The sequence below is a fragment of the Ambystoma mexicanum genome, chromosome 1q (assembly GCF_040938575.1).
Source record: "Ambystoma mexicanum isolate Mex_15411 chromosome 1q, UKY_AmexF1_1, whole genome shotgun sequence".
In the NCBI taxonomy this organism is placed as follows: domain Eukaryota; kingdom Metazoa; phylum Chordata; class Amphibia; order Caudata; family Ambystomatidae; genus Ambystoma; species Ambystoma mexicanum.
In genome coordinates this window covers 229,937,442-229,952,637 of record NC_090922.1, presented here as the reverse complement: position 1 = coordinate 229,952,637, position 15,196 = coordinate 229,937,442, and the positions used below count along the sequence as shown (strand labels likewise).

The 15,196-nt window shown below is 44.2% G+C and overlaps 6 non-coding genes across 6 annotated transcripts; all 6 read left to right on the top strand.

The window, feature by feature from the left end:
- The first annotated feature begins 743 nt into the window (after nucleotides 1-743).
- On the top strand, nucleotides 744-850 carry LOC138565235 (U6 spliceosomal RNA). The gene has a single exon (XR_011301133.1). It is a non-coding gene; the product is annotated as a U6 spliceosomal RNA (small nuclear RNA).
- A 2,411-nt stretch (nucleotides 851-3,261) lies between these two features.
- On the top strand, nucleotides 3,262-3,368 carry LOC138565234 (U6 spliceosomal RNA). Its single transcript, XR_011301132.1, has one exon. It is a non-coding gene; the product is annotated as a U6 spliceosomal RNA (small nuclear RNA).
- A 2,405-nt stretch (nucleotides 3,369-5,773) lies between these two features.
- On the top strand, nucleotides 5,774-5,880 carry LOC138565233 (U6 spliceosomal RNA). Its single transcript, XR_011301131.1, has one exon. It is a non-coding gene; the product is annotated as a U6 spliceosomal RNA (small nuclear RNA).
- Nucleotides 5,881-8,281: 2,401 nt separating this feature from the next.
- LOC138565232 (U6 spliceosomal RNA) lies at nucleotides 8,282-8,388 on the top strand. Its single transcript, XR_011301130.1, has one exon. It is a non-coding gene; the product is annotated as a U6 spliceosomal RNA (small nuclear RNA).
- A 2,411-nt stretch (nucleotides 8,389-10,799) lies between these two features.
- Nucleotides 10,800-10,906, top strand: LOC138565231 (U6 spliceosomal RNA). The gene has a single exon (XR_011301129.1). It is a non-coding gene; the product is annotated as a U6 spliceosomal RNA (small nuclear RNA).
- A 2,405-nt stretch (nucleotides 10,907-13,311) lies between these two features.
- On the top strand, nucleotides 13,312-13,418 carry LOC138565230 (U6 spliceosomal RNA). The gene has a single exon (XR_011301128.1). It is a non-coding gene; the product is annotated as a U6 spliceosomal RNA (small nuclear RNA).
- The last annotated feature ends 1,778 nt before the right edge of the window (nucleotides 13,419-15,196 follow it).

Here is a 15,196-nt window from a genome sequence, read left to right as displayed (position 1 = left end):
TTGACCCACTGACCCCCTTACCTTTTGTGTAATACTTTTGCTCTCAGTGGGGTTGCCCAAAGTTCCCTTCTTAAAGCGGCTTTCTTATAAAAAAATCCTAGACCTGCTTTTTGTGGCACACATGCCTCATATCCCGTTGCAGTTGATAAAGTCACATCATCTCCCACCAGTACAAGCTGTAAAAGATTTCCAGGGCTTATCCAAGCAAACTAGACGTGGGTCGAAGGTTGAGCAATCCTTAAATCAGCAGCAAAGTTAAAATTGAAATCAGCCTCAGAATCCTTTATAGGATGGTCCAACATCTGTTGCTTACAGGGCTCAATCGGACAGCCTCTGGTGCTGACTCCTTAAGCCACCTCCTGTTTTTGCCTTGTCCTTGATACAGCCATGGGCCCACATACACTCAGAGGTACCGAGTTTTTCTCATGTCTATTGGGTCTATTGTGATGCTCTCAGGCTTGTATGACCCAGCCATTGTGATGGGGAGGGGGTTTTCATTTTGCAAGCACCCTGGACCATTAATCTTTATATCTTTAAATATAATTGGCATTAAACTAAAACCCTTTAGGGCCAGATCAATACAGCAGCAAAGAATGCTTATTCGTTGTTGTTTGCCTCTTCATTTCATACCACCCGATATCTAAATGGTGTTTGGACTTTCTGCCCTCTGAAATAAGGACATTTGGTATGGCAAACCTTTGACCAGAGGTCCTAATCAATGGTTTGATTGACTCTCCCTTTGCGCTTGCTTCTGCAACACATGTACTAATATTGGAATGATAATGGGAAATTTAAATCGGCCCCTGCTCTAAAGGATGACACGCACATTCGTAAAGCATTCACTATTTTTGGAACATGACTGGACAGAAACTTTCTTAATTTGCAAGTGTTGATTTTTTAATAGATCTTTCTTTATTGAAGATTGAAATTGTATGTTCATTCATATTACACGACAACACAATGCATTTTGCGCCAAATTCAACACTAATGCCTCAGGAGCCTTTTACTTGTGAGTCCTCTTGACTGAATGAACAGCCCCGTCCCCTTCAATTTCTTGACTTGTACTTTTACAAGTGGCACGCTTCTTTTGTTTTTTTTTATCCCATTCTACCAAACTCAGTATTATCACTTTCCCCCTTGTTGTGCACTCCAGCGTAAACTGCTTTAAGGTGCTATTTGCAAATATCGCTCTGAACTACAGCTTTACTTGCTTCTGGGCCTTAATCTTTAAATGGGGCTGAGCAGAGTACTCCGGGTTTGGCTGCTTTTAGTTGGTTGATTTCTTTTTTGATTTCTGTAACTTTCAAACAGTCCCATTGTGAAATACCATTGCCACAATGTGCTGCAGTGCATGAAAACTTAAAATTAATGGTAGGGAGAGGGAGAGGGGCTGGGGGGAAGAGAGAGTGCGGGAGGGTGGGAGGGAGCGAGGGAAGGAGACAGGGAGGAGAGAGAGAGAAAACAAAGAAAATATGGTATTTGGGGGCTATGTATTTGCATGGAAAAGATTTTAGCCTTTTAATCAAGTGGAAAGGGGCTCTGTGGTTGGTATCTCAGCCTGTTGATGCTTTGTTGAGTTGCTTGGAACATGCAAGGAAGGAGACCTGAAGCACTCCCGACCAGGTTGCATGTCTCCAAGTTACTGAAATCCAACAGACCTCCTCCCTGTGCCACAAACTTCTGGGCACTGAGCTCTGCAGTTGTTCCCCACAGGTCGCCAAGTGTCCCAGATTTACTTTCTCAGAGTTGCTAGTTACTGCTACCCCACCTCGACCACTATATTTTCCCCAGATACTTGCTACTGTGGAGTAAGCAGGGCTAAGAGAGAGGGAGAGGGGGTGTGCCTATGCAAATCATCTGCCAGTATGCTTCCTGGGAGGTCATTCCATCTCACCATCTGACACCTGGGCAGCGGCAGGTAATTTGGAGAACAGACATATTCGGACAGGCCACAGAGCAAAAGCTGGGCCGTTGATTGAGGATCCCTTTAGCCATGTCTCCCTAAGTTACTGAGGTCCAGAAAAATTCCACCCTCAGCTCTTATAGAGAGGTCCTTGGCCGATCGTGGCCGATCAGGGTCGGGGGTGGGGGGACTGCACACTGCCTCACCTTTTCACTGCTTTCTACAGCGGTAATGCTTTTGCAGAAGGGGCCTGTACAAGTGATTTTGTCTGCGCTGTGGGAAAGTGACATTTATCCACTGACATTAACCAAATTACTTGCGCTGTTCAACGCACATACATGCATAGAAATCATGTTATGTTTTTTGGGGAAGGTCTAGAGGGTCCTGCTGATGATTTATTAAGCTGTCTGCTACTCTTGCTTTTACATAGTCTTCCCTGCCCAGGCATGTTTAAGGCATACTGCATGTCCCTCCATTACAATGAAAACTCTGTTGAAAGCACAGAGGTACATAGGAATGGATCTGTTAAGAAATGAGACAAAAAGCCTGGAAAATGTAGAAACAGGTAGTATTTGGACTTAGCACATTTGACTGTGAGTTAGTTTATTGTATCAGTTGACCCACTGACCCCCTTACCTTTTGTGTAATACTTTTGCTCTCAGTGGGGTTGCCCAAAGTTCCCTTCTTAAAGCGGCTTTCTTATAAAAAAATCCTAGACCTGCTTTTTGTGGCACACATGCCTCATATCCCGTTGCAGTTGATAAAGTCACATCATCTCCCACCAGTACAAGCTGTAAAAGATTTCCAGGGCTTATCCAAGCAAACTAGACGTGGGTCGAAGGTTGAGCAATCCTTAAATCAGCAGCAAAGTTAAAATTGAAATCAGCCTCAGAATCCTTTATAGGATGGTCCAACATCTGTTGCTTACAGGGCTCAATCGGACAGCCTCTGGTGCTGACTCCTTAAGCCACCTCCTGTTTTTGCCTTGTCCTTGATACAGCCATGGGCCCACATACACTCAGAGGTACCGAGTTTTTCTCATGTCTATTGGGTCTATTGTGATGCTCTCAGGCTTGTATGACCCAGCCATTGTGATGGGGAGGGGGTTTTCATTTTGCAAGCACCCTGGACCATTAATCTTTATATCTTTAAATATAATTGGCATTAAACTAAAACCCTTTAGGGCCAGATCAATACAGCAGCAAAGAATGCTTATTCGTTGTTGTTTGCCTCTTCATTTCATACCACCCGATATCTAAATGGTGTTTGGACTTTCTGCCCTCTGAAATAAGGACATTTGGTATGGCAAACCTTTGACCAGAGGTCCTAATCAATGGTTTGATTGACTCTCCCTTTGCGCTTGCTTCTGCAACACATGTACTAATATTGGAATGATAATGGGAAATTTAAATCGGCCCCTGCTCTAAAGGATGACACGCACATTCGTAAAGCATTCACTATTTTTGGAACATGACTGGACAGAAACTTTCTTAATTTGCAAGTGTTGATTTTTTAATAGATCTTTCTTTATTGAAGATTGAAATTGTATGTTCATTCATATTACACGACAACACAATGCATTTTGCGCCAAATTCAACACTAATGCCTCAGGAGCCTTTTACTTGTGAGTCCTCTTGACTGAATGAACAGCCCCGTCCCCTTCAATTTCTTGACTTGTACTTTTACAAGTGGCACGCTTCTTTTGTTTTTTTTTATCCCATTCTACCAAACTCAGTATTATCACTTTCCCTCTTGTTGTGCACTCCAGCGTAAACTGCTTTAAGGTGCTATTTGCAAATATCGCTCTGAACTACAGCTTTACTTGCTTCTGGGCCTTAATCTTTAAATGGGGCTGAGCAGAGTACTCCGGGTTTGGCTGCTTTTAGTTGGTTGATTTCTTTTTTGATTTCTGTAACTTTCAAACAGTCCCATTGTGAAATACCATTGCCACAATGTGCTGCAGTGCATGAAAACTTAAAATTAATGGTAGGGAGAGGGAGAGGGGCTGGGGGGAAGAGAGAGTGCGGGAGGGTGGGAGGGAGCGAGGGAAGGAGACAGGGAGGAGAGAGAGAGAAAACAAAGAAAATATGGTATTTGGGGGCTATGTATTTGCATGGAAAAGATTTTAGCCTTTTAATCAAGTGGAAAGGGGCTCTGTGGTTGGTATCTCAGCCTGTTGATGCTTTGTTGAGTTGCTTGGAACATGCAAGGAAGGAGACCTGAAGCACTCCCGACCAGGTTGCATGTCTCCAAGTTACTGAAATCCAACAGACCTCCTCCCTGTGCCACAAACTTCTGGGCACTGAGCTCTGCAGTTGTTCCCCACAGGTCGCCAAGTGTCCCAGATTTACTTTCTCAGAGTTGCTAGTTACTGCTACCCCACCTCGACCACTATATTTTCCCCAGATACTTGCTACTGTGGAGTAAGCAGGGCTAAGAGAGAGGGGGTGTGCCTATGCAAATCATCTGCCAGTATGCTTCCTGGGAGGTCATTCCATCTCACCATCTGACACCTGGGCAGCGGCAGGTAATTTGGAGAACAGACATATTCGGACAGGCCACAGAGCAAAAGCTGGGCCGTTGATTGAGGATCCCTTTAGCCATGTCTCCCTAAATTACTGAGGTCCAGAAAAATTCCACCCTCAGCTCTTATAGAGAGGTCCTTGGCCGATCGTGGCCGATCAGGGTCGGGGGTGGGGGGACTGCACACTGCCTCACCTTTTCACTGCTTTCTACAGCGGTAATGCTTTTGCAGAAGGGGCCTGTACAAGTGATTTTGTCTGCGCTGTGGGAAAGTGACATTTATCCACTGACATTAACCAAATTACTTGCGCTGTTCAACGCACATACATGCATAGAAATCATGTTATGTTTTTTGGGGAAGGTCTAGAGGGTCCTGCTGATGATTTATTAAGCTGTCTGCTACTCTTGCTTTTACATAGTCTTCCCTGCCCAGGCATGTTTAAGGCATACTGCATGTCCCTCCATTACAATGAAAACTCTGTTGAAAGCACAGAGGTACATAGGAATGGATCTGTTAAGAAATGAGACAAAAAGCCTGGAAAATGTAGAAACAGGTAGTATTTGGACTTAGCACATTTGACTGTGAGTTAGTTTATTGTATCAGTTGACCCACTGACCCCCTTACCTTTTGTGTAATACTTTTGCTCTCAGTGGGGTTGCCCAAAGTTCCCTTCTTAAAGCGGCTTTCTTATAAAAAAATCCTAGACCTGCTTTTTGTGGCACACATGCCTCATATCCCGTTGCAGTTGATAAAGTCACATCATCTCCCACCAGTACAAGCTGTAAAAGATTTCCAGGGCTTATCCAAGCAAACTAGACGTGGGTCGAAGGTTGAGCAATCCTTAAATCAGCAGCAAAGTTAAAATTGAAATCAGCCTCAGAATCCTTTATAGGATGGTCCAACATCTGTTGCTTACAGGGCTCAATCGGACAGCCTCTGGTGCTGACTCCTTAAGCCACCTCCTGTTTTTGCCTTGTCCTTGATACAGCCATGGGCCCACATACACTCAGAGGTACCGAGTTTTTCTCATGTCTATTGGGTCTATTGTGATGCTCTCAGGCTTGTATGACCCAGCCATTGTGATGGGGAGGGGGTTTTCATTTTGCAAGCACCCTGGACCATTAATCTTTATATCTTTAAATATAATTGGCATTAAACTAAAACCCTTTAGGGCCAGATCAATACAGCAGCAAAGAATGCTTATTCGTTGTTGTTTGCCTCTTCATTTCATACCACCCGATATCTAAATGGTGTTTGGACTTTCTGCCCTCTGAAATAAGGACATTTGGTATGGCAAACCTTTGACCAGAGGTCCTAATCAATGGTTTGATTGACTCTCCCTTTGCGCTTGCTTCTGCAACACATGTACTAATATTGGAATGATAATGGGAAATTTAAATCGGCCCCTGCTCTAAAGGATGACACGCACATTCGTAAAGCATTCACTATTTTTGGAACATGACTGGACAGAAACTTTCTTAATTTGCAAGTGTTGATTTTTTAATAGATCTTTCTTTATTGAAGATTGAAATTGTATGTTCATTCATATTACACGACAACACAATGCATTTTGCGCCAAATTCAACACTAATGCCTCAGGAGCCTTTTACTTGTGAGTCCTCTTGACTGAATGAACAGCCCCGTCCCCTTCAATTTCTTGACTTGTACTTTTACAAGTGGCACGCTTCTTTTGTTTTTTTTTATCCCATTCTACCAAACTCAGTATTATCACTTTCCCCCTTGTTGTGCACTCCAGCGTAAACTGCTTTAAGGTGCTATTTGCAAATATCGCTCTGAACTACAGCTTTACTTGCTTCTGGGCCTTAATCTTTAAATGGGGCTGAGCAGAGTACTCCGGGTTTGGCTGCTTTTAGTTGGTTGATTTCTTTTTTGATTTCTGTAACTTTCAAACAGTCCCATTGTGAAATACCATTGCCACAATGTGCTGCAGTGCATGAAAACTTAAAATTAATGGTAGGGAGAGGGAGAGGGGCTGGGGGGAAGAGAGAGTGCGGGAGGGTGGGAGGGAGCGAGGGAAGGAGACAGGGAGGAGAGAGAGAGAAAACAAAGAAAATATGGTATTTGGGGGCTATGTATTTGCATGGAAAAGATTTTAGCCTTTTAATCAAGTGGAAAGGGGCTCTGTGGTTGGTATCTCAGCCTGTTGATGCTTTGTTGAGTTGCTTGGAACATGCAAGGAAGGAGACCTGAAGCACTCCCGACCAGGTTGCATGTCTCCAAGTTACTGAAATCCAACAGACCTCCTCCCTGTGCCACAAACTTCTGGGCACTGAGCTCTGCAGTTGTTCCCCACAGGTCGCCAAGTGTCCCAGATTTACTTTCTCAGAGTTGCTAGTTACTGCTACCCCACCTCGACCACTATATTTTCCCCAGATACTTGCTACTGTGGAGTAAGCAGGGCTAAGAGAGAGGGAGAGGGGGTGTGCCTATGCAAATCATCTGCCAGTATGCTTCCTGGGAGGTCATTCCATCTCACCATCTGACACCTGGGCAGCGGCAGGTAATTTGGAGAACAGACATATTCGGACAGGCCACAGAGCAAAAGCTGGGCCGTTGATTGAGGATCCCTTTAGCCATGTCTCCCTAAGTTACTGAGGTCCAGAAAAATTCCACCCTCAGCTCTTATAGAGAGGTCCTTGGCCGATCAGGGTCGGGGGTGGGGGGACTGCACACTGCCTCACCTTTTCACTGCTTTCTACAGCGGTAATGCTTTTGCAGAAGGGGCCTGTACAAGTGATTTTGTCTGCGCTGTGGGAAAGTGACATTTATCCACTGACATTAACCAAATTACTTGCGCTGTTCAACGCACATACATGCATAGAAATCATGTTATGTTTTTTGGGGAAGGTCTAGAGGGTCCTGCTGATGATTTATTAAGCTGTCTGCTACTCTTGCTTTTACATAGTCTTCCCTGCCCAGGCATGTTTAAGGCATACTGCATGTCCCTCCATTACAATGAAAACTCTGTTGAAAGCACAGAGGTACATAGGAATGGATCTGTTAAGAAATGAGACAAAAAGCCTGGAAAATGTAGAAACAGGTAGTATTTGGACTTAGCACATTTGACTGTGAGTTAGTTTATTGTATCAGTTGACCCACTGACCCCCTTACCTTTTGTGTAATACTTTTGCTCTCAGTGGGGTTGCCCAAAGTTCCCTTCTTAAAGCGGCTTTCTTATAAAAAAATCCTAGACCTGCTTTTTGTGGCACACATGCCTCATATCCCGTTGCAGTTGATAAAGTCACATCATCTCCCACCAGTACAAGCTGTAAAAGATTTCCAGGGCTTATCCAAGCAAACTAGACGTGGGTCGAAGGTTGAGCAATCCTTAAATCAGCAGCAAAGTTAAAATTGAAATCAGCCTCAGAATCCTTTATAGGATGGTCCAACATCTGTTGCTTACAGGGCTCAATCGGACAGCCTCTGGTGCTGACTCCTTAAGCCACCTCCTGTTTTTGCCTTGTCCTTGATACAGCCATGGGCCCACATACACTCAGAGGTACCGAGTTTTTCTCATGTCTATTGGGTCTATTGTGATGCTCTCAGGCTTGTATGACCCAGCCATTGTGATGGGGAGGGGGTTTTCATTTTGCAAGCACCCTGGACCATTAATCTTTATATCTTTAAATATAATTGGCATTAAACTAAAACCCTTTAGGGCCAGATCAATACAGCAGCAAAGAATGCTTATTCGTTGTTGTTTGCCTCTTCATTTCATACCACCCGATATCTAAATGGTGTTTGGACTTTCTGCCCTCTGAAATAAGGACATTTGGTATGGCAAACCTTTGACCAGAGGTCCTAATCAATGGTTTGATTGACTCTCCCTTTGCGCTTGCTTCTGCAACACATGTACTAATATTGGAATGATAATGGGAAATTTAAATCGGCCCCTGCTCTAAAGGATGACACGCACATTCGTAAAGCATTCACTATTTTTGGAACATGACTGGACAGAAACTTTCTTAATTTGCAAGTGTTGATTTTTTAATAGATCTTTCTTTATTGAAGATTGAAATTGTATGTTCATTCATATTACACGACAACACAATGCATTTTGCGCCAAATTCAACACTAATGCCTCAGGAGCCTTTTACTTGTGAGTCCTCTTGACTGAATGAACAGCCCCGTCCCCTTCAATTTCTTGACTTGTACTTTTACAAGTGGCACGCTTCTTTTGTTTTTTTTTATCCCATTCTACCAAACTCAGTATTATCACTTTCCCCCTTGTTGTGCACTCCAGCGTAAACTGCTTTAAGGTGCTATTTGCAAATATCGCTCTGAACTACAGCTTTACTTGCTTCTGGGCCTTAATCTTTAAATGGGGCTGAGCAGAGTACTCCGGGTTTGGCTGCTTTTAGTTGGTTGATTTCTTTTTTGATTTCTGTAACTTTCAAACAGTCCCATTGTGAAATACCATTGCCACAATGTGCTGCAGTGCATGAAAACTTAAAATTAATGGTAGGGAGAGGGAGAGGGGCTGGGGGGAAGAGAGAGTGCGGGAGGGTGGGAGGGAGCGAGGGAAGGAGACAGGGAGGAGAGAGAGAGAAAACAAAGAAAATATGGTATTTGGGGGCTATGTATTTGCATGGAAAAGATTTTAGCCTTTTAATCAAGTGGAAAGGGGCTCTGTGGTTGGTATCTCAGCCTGTTGATGCTTTGTTGAGTTGCTTGGAACATGCAAGGAAGGAGACCTGAAGCACTCCCGACCAGGTTGCATGTCTCCAAGTTACTGAAATCCAACAGACCTCCTCCCTGTGCCACAAACTTCTGGGCACTGAGCTCTGCAGTTGTTCCCCACAGGTCGCCAAGTGTCCCAGATTTACTTTCTCAGAGTTGCTAGTTACTGCTACCCCACCTCGACCACTATATTTTCCCCAGATACTTGCTACTGTGGAGTAAGCAGGGCTAAGAGAGAGGGAGAGGGGGTGTGCCTATGCAAATCATCTGCCAGTATGCTTCCTGGGAGGTCATTCCATCTCACCATCTGACACCTGGGCAGCGGCAGGTAATTTGGAGAACAGACATATTCGGACAGGCCACAGAGCAAAAGCTGGGCCGTTGATTGAGGATCCCTTTAGCCATGTCTCCCTAAGTTACTGAGGTCCAGAAAAATTCCACCCTCAGCTCTTATAGAGAGGTCCTTGGCCGATCGTGGCCGATCAGGGTCGGGGGTGGGGGGACTGCACACTGCCTCACCTTTTCACTGCTTTCTACAGCGGTAATGCTTTTGCAGAAGGGGCCTGTACAAGTGATTTTGTCTGCGCTGTGGGAAAGTGACATTTATCCACTGACATTAACCAAATTACTTGCGCTGTTCAACGCACATACATGCATAGAAATCATGTTATGTTTTTTGGGGAAGGTCTAGAGGGTCCTGCTGATGATTTATTAAGCTGTCTGCTACTCTTGCTTTTACATAGTCTTCCCTGCCCAGGCATGTTTAAGGCATACTGCATGTCCCTCCATTACAATGAAAACTCTGTTGAAAGCACAGAGGTACATAGGAATGGATCTGTTAAGAAATGAGACAAAAAGCCTGGAAAATGTAGAAACAGGTAGTATTTGGACTTAGCACATTTGACTGTGAGTTAGTTTATTGTATCAGTTGACCCACTGACCCCCTTACCTTTTGTGTAATACTTTTGCTCTCAGTGGGGTTGCCCAAAGTTCCCTTCTTAAAGCGGCTTTCTTATAAAAAAATCCTAGACCTGCTTTTTGTGGCACACATGCCTCATATCCCGTTGCAGTTGATAAAGTCACATCATCTCCCACCAGTACAAGCTGTAAAAGATTTCCAGGGCTTATCCAAGCAAACTAGACGTGGGTCGAAGGTTGAGCAATCCTTAAATCAGCAGCAAAGTTAAAATTGAAATCAGCCTCAGAATCCTTTATAGGATGGTCCAACATCTGTTGCTTACAGGGCTCAATCGGACAGCCTCTGGTGCTGACTCCTTAAGCCACCTCCTGTTTTTGCCTTGTCCTTGATACAGCCATGGGCCCACATACACTCAGAGGTACCGAGTTTTTCTCATGTCTATTGGGTCTATTGTGATGCTCTCAGGCTTGTATGACCCAGCCATTGTGATGGGGAGGGGGTTTTCATTTTGCAAGCACCCTGGACCATTAATCTTTATATCTTTAAATATAATTGGCATTAAACTAAAACCCTTTAGGGCCAGATCAATACAGCAGCAAAGAATGCTTATTCGTTGTTGTTTGCCTCTTCATTTCATACCACCCGATATCTAAATGGTGTTTGGACTTTCTGCCCTCTGAAATAAGGACATTTGGTATGGCAAACCTTTGACCAGAGGTCCTAATCAATGGTTTGATTGACTCTCCCTTTGCGCTTGCTTCTGCAACACATGTACTAATATTGGAATGATAATGGGAAATTTAAATCGGCCCCTGCTCTAAAGGATGACACGCACATTCGTAAAGCATTCACTATTTTTGGAACATGACTGGACAGAAACTTTCTTAATTTGCAAGTGTTGATTTTTTAATAGATCTTTCTTTATTGAAGATTGAAATTGTATGTTCATTCATATTACACGACAACACAATGCATTTTGCGCCAAATTCAACACTAATGCCTCAGGAGCCTTTTACTTGTGAGTCCTCTTGACTGAATGAACAGCCCCGTCCCCTTCAATTTCTTGACTTGTACTTTTACAAGTGGCACGCTTCTTTTGTTTTTTTTTATCCCATTCTACCAAACTCAGTATTATCACTTTCCCTCTTGTTGTGCACTCCAGCGTAAACTGCTTTAAGGTGCTATTTGCAAATATCGCTCTGAACTACAGCTTTACTTGCTTCTGGGCCTTAATCTTTAAATGGGGCTGAGCAGAGTACTCCGGGTTTGGCTGCTTTTAGTTGGTTGATTTCTTTTTTGATTTCTGTAACTTTCAAACAGTCCCATTGTGAAATACCATTGCCACAATGTGCTGCAGTGCATGAAAACTTAAAATTAATGGTAGGGAGAGGGAGAGGGGCTGGGGGGAAGAGAGAGTGCGGGAGGGTGGGAGGGAGCGAGGGAAGGAGACAGGGAGGAGAGAGAGAGAAAACAAAGAAAATATGGTATTTGGGGGCTATGTATTTGCATGGAAAAGATTTTAGCCTTTTAATCAAGTGGAAAGGGGCTCTGTGGTTGGTATCTCAGCCTGTTGATGCTTTGTTGAGTTGCTTGGAACATGCAAGGAAGGAGACCTGAAGCACTCCCGACCAGGTTGCATGTCTCCAAGTTACTGAAATCCAACAGACCTCCTCCCTGTGCCACAAACTTCTGGGCACTGAGCTCTGCAGTTGTTCCCCACAGGTCGCCAAGTGTCCCAGATTTACTTTCTCAGAGTTGCTAGTTACTGCTACCCCACCTCGACCACTATATTTTCCCCAGATACTTGCTACTGTGGAGTAAGCAGGGCTAAGAGAGAGGGGGTGTGCCTATGCAAATCATCTGCCAGTATGCTTCCTGGGAGGTCATTCCATCTCACCATCTGACACCTGGGCAGCGGCAGGTAATTTGGAGAACAGACATATTCGGACAGGCCACAGAGCAAAAGCTGGGCCGTTGATTGAGGATCCCTTTAGCCATGTCTCCCTAAGTTACTGAGGTCCAGAAAAATTCCACCCTCAGCTCTTATAGAGAGGTCCTTGGCCGATCGTGGCCGATCAGGGTCGGGGGTGGGGGGACTGCACACTGCCTCACCTTTTCACTGCTTTCTACAGCGGTAATGCTTTTGCAGAAGGGGCCTGTACAAGTGATTTTGTCTGCGCTGTGGGAAAGTGACATTTATCCACTGACATTAACCAAATTACTTGCGCTGTTCAACGCACATACATGCATAGAAATCATGTTATGTTTTTTGGGGAAGGTCTAGAGGGTCCTGCTGATGATTTATTAAGCTGTCTGCTACTCTTGCTTTTACATAGTCTTCCCTGCCCAGGCATGTTTAAGGCATACTGCATGTCCCTCCATTACAATGAAAACTCTGTTGAAAGCACAGAGGTACATAGGAATGGATCTGTTAAGAAATGAGACAAAAAGCCTGGAAAATGTAGAAACAGGTAGTATTTGGACTTAGCACATTTGACTGTGAGTTAGTTTATTGTATCAGTTGACCCACTGACCCCCTTACCTTTTGTGTAATACTTTTGCTCTCAGTGGGGTTGCCCAAAGTTCCCTTCTTAAAGCGGCTTTCTTATAAAAAAATCCTAGACCTGCTTTTTGTGGCACACATGCCTCATATCCCGTTGCAGTTGATAAAGTCACATCATCTCCCACCAGTACAAGCTGTAAAAGATTTCCAGGGCTTATCCAAGCAAACTAGACGTGGGTCGAAGGTTGAGCAATCCTTAAATCAGCAGCAAAGTTAAAATTGAAATCAGCCTCAGAATCCTTTATAGGATGGTCCAACATCTGTTGCTTACAGGGCTCAATCGGACAGCCTCTGGTGCTGACTCCTTAAGCCACCTCCTGTTTTTGCCTTGTCCTTGATACAGCCATGGGCCCACATACACTCAGAGGTACCGAGTTTTTCTCATGTCTATTGGGTCTATTGTGATGCTCTCAGGCTTGTATGACCCAGCCATTGTGATGGGGAGGGGGTTTTCATTTTGCAAGCACCCTGGACCATTAATCTTTATATCTTTAAATATAATTGGCATTAAACTAAAACCCTTTAGGGCCAGATCAATACAGCAGCAAAGAATGCTTATTCGTTGTTGTTTGCCTCTTCATTTCATACCACCCGATATCTAAATGGTGTTTGGACTTTCTGCCCTCTGAAATAAGGACATTTGGTATGGCAAACCTTTGACCAGAGGTCCTAATCAATGGTTTGATTGACTCTCCCTTTGCGCTTGCTTCTGCAACACATGTACTAATATTGGAATGATAATGGGAAATTTAAATCGGCCCCTGCTCTAAAGGATGACACGCACATTCGTAAAGCATTCACTATTTTTGGAACATGACTGGACAGAAACTTTCTTAATTTGCAAGTGTTGATTTTTTAATAGATCTTTCTTTATTGAAGATTGAAATTGTATGTTCATTCATATTACACGACAACACAATGCATTTTGCGCCAAATTCAACACTAATGCCTCAGGAGCCTTTTACTTGTGAGTCCTCTTGACTGAATGAACAGCCCCGTCCCCTTCAATTTCTTGACTTGTACTTTTACAAGTGGCACGCTTCTTTTGTTTTTTTTTATCCCATTCTACCAAACTCAGTATTATCACTTTCCCCCTTGTTGTGCACTCCAGCGTAAACTGCTTTAAGGTGCTATTTGCAAATATCGCTCTGAACTACAGCTTTACTTGCTTCTGGGCCTTAATCTTTAAATGGGGCTGAGCAGAGTACTCCGGGTTTGGCTGCTTTTAGTTGGTTGATTTCTTTTTTGATTTCTGTAACTTTCAAACAGTCCCATTGTGAAATACCATTGCCACAATGTGCTGCAGTGCATGAAAACTTAAAATTAATGGTAGGGAGAGGGAGAGGGGCTGGGGGGAAGAGAGAGTGCGGGAGGGTGGGAGGGAGCGAGGGAAGGAGACAGGGAGGAGAGAGAGAGAAAACAAAGAAAATATGGTATTTGGGGGCTATGTATTTGCATGGAAAAGATTTTAGCCTTTTAATCAAGTGGAAAGGGGCTCTGTGGTTGGTATCTCAGCCTGTTGATGCTTTGTTGAGTTGCTTGGAACATGCAAGGAAGGAGACCTGAAGCACTCCCGACCAGGTTGCATGTCTCCAAGTTACTGAAATCCAACAGACCTCCTCCCTGTGCCACAAACTTCTGGGCACTGAGCTCTGCAGTTGTTCCCCACAGGTCGCCAAGTGTCCCAGATTTACTTTCTCAGAGTTGCTAGTTACTGCTACCCCACCTCGACCACTATATTTTCCCCAGATACTTGCTACTGTGGAGTAAGCAGGGCTAAGAGAGAGGGGGTGTGCCTATGCAAATCATCTGCCAGTATGCTTCCTGGGAGGTCATTCCATCTCACCATCTGACACCTGGGCAGCGGCAGGTAATTTGGAGAACAGACATATTCGGACAGGCCACAGAGCAAAAGCTGGGCCGTTGATTGAGGATCCCTTTAGCCATGTCTCCCTAAGTTACTGAGGTCCAGAAAAATTCCACCCTCAGCTCTTATAGAGAGGTCCTTGGCCGATCGTGGCCGATCAGGGTCGGGGGTGGGGGGACTGCACACTGCCTCACCTTTTCACTGCTTTCTACAGCGGTAATGCTTTTGCAGAAGGGGCCTGTACAAGTGATTTTGTCTGCGCTGTGGGAAAGTGACATTTATCCACTGACATTAACCAAATTACTTGCGCTGTTCAACGCACATACATGCATAGAAATCATGTTATGTTTTTTGGGGAAGGTCTAGAGGGTCCTGCTGATGATTTATTAAGCTGTCTGCTACTCTTGCTTTTACATAGTCTTCCCTGCCCAGGCATGTTTAAGGCATACTGCATGTCCCTCCATTACAATGAAAACTCTGTTGAAAGCACAGAGGTACATAGGAATGGATCTGTTAAGAAATGAGACAAAAAGCCTGGAAAATGTAGAAACAGGTAGTATTTGGACTTAGCACATTTGACTGTGAGTTAGTTTATTGTATCAGTTGACCCACTGACCCCCTTACCTTTTGTGTAATACTTTTGCTCTCAGTGGGGTTGCCCAAAGTTCCCTTCTTAAAGCGGCTTTCTTATAAAAAAATCCTAGACCTGCTTTTTGTGG